Source organism: Seriola dumerili, unplaced genomic scaffold (genome assembly GCF_002260705.1).
Source record: "Seriola dumerili isolate Sdu_G_001 unplaced genomic scaffold, Sdu_1.0 BDQW01000128.1, whole genome shotgun sequence".
NCBI classification, from domain to species: Eukaryota; Metazoa; Chordata; class Actinopteri; order Carangiformes; family Carangidae; genus Seriola; species Seriola dumerili.
In genome coordinates this window covers 991,306-992,574 of record NW_019174383.1, presented here as the reverse complement: position 1 = coordinate 992,574, position 1,269 = coordinate 991,306, and the positions used below count along the sequence as shown (strand labels likewise).

The following is a 1,269-nucleotide window of genomic DNA, read 5'->3' as shown; positions in this document are numbered from 1 at the left end:
ACACACACACACACACACACACACACACACACAACCCCAAGTAGAAGTTATTCCCTTGCCTGGTATGACCTGCAGTAATTGCAGGATTTAGCCTTTTGCCTTTAGGGCTCATTAAAGAGGCGCTGAAGCAGTTTAGCTCCAAAAACACTGGATCCTCAACTTACACAAACTGCAACTGAAACAAAATGCACAATAATCCTGATTCACGTCTTTCAAACTCCACAAACATCCAGCTCTCTGTGGAAAAATCTGATATCATCAGGGTTGTTTTATCAGCTTCATCTACCAAATAAAACAAGTGAAAGGCCCCTTTAATAAATCTGAGAGTTACATCAAGTCAGTTTTATCTATAAAGTCCAACATCTCTAATCACAAATCTGCCTCAAAGCGCTTTACAGTCTTTAAGTTCTTTATAAAAACCCCCTCGATCCACCGACCCTCGATCTGGATAAAGAAAGATATGACAGATTATAAACATTGACTGTTTGTAGAGTAAAGTCAAGAATCTCACAATCCTGCTACGATCACGTGACTGTAATTCTCTTCCCCAGATGTGTGTGTGTGTGTGTGTTGTGTTTTCTGTGTAGCGAGTGTCGTTGTGTACCTGTGGAGGCGGCTGGTCGATGGCGGACACCACCTCAGCCGGGCTGCTCTCTGGACACTCGAACTCCACTGGGACCTTCTCCTGTAACAGACGACACACGTGTGGAGCCGTGGTGTTGAATTATTAAAGTGAGCAGTTCCTTCCTTTCATGGTTTGAAGCTCCAACGGCGACATAAGAAATATTCAAAGTTTAAATCAGCTGGTTTCATGCGTCGTTACCTGTGTGTATCTCTCCAGTGGGTGTCTGAAGGTGTGTGTGTGGTAGTGCTCCAGCAGCCTCTCCTGCAGGTAGTTGTGGCAGAGCTCGGACCAGCCGGCCGCTCGCTCCTCTGCCGAGTGTCTCGGGTTCCTGAGGCCCGGCGTGTCCACCACCATCACCGAGGCTAACGTCAGCTGTTGACCGCNGTTTATTGGATGTTACCCTGAAAACACTCCCATATGATTAATTAACAGACTAAGTCCGACCTTTTGAAGCATGTGCCTGGAGCAGCGTCTGCCCCCCCCCTGTTAAAATAGCAAAAGTGACATGGACACACCCTAAATGTACTTAGCGCGCCACGCGCTTCAGGCCGTGAGCTTTGGGCCGCCCTAAAAGTGGAGGGTCGGGACAAAAATAGGGTTTTGAAAAGTGAAGAGGACATCACCCCCCCCCCGCCCCCCCACCC

General features: G+C 47.9%; 1 protein-coding gene across 1 annotated transcript in view; it reads right to left on the bottom strand.

The window, feature by feature from the left end:
• myo18b (myosin XVIIIB) overlaps positions 1-1,269 on the bottom strand; it is a 36,804-nt gene that overhangs the window by 24,229 nt on the left and 11,306 nt on the right. The window lies entirely within an intron of this gene.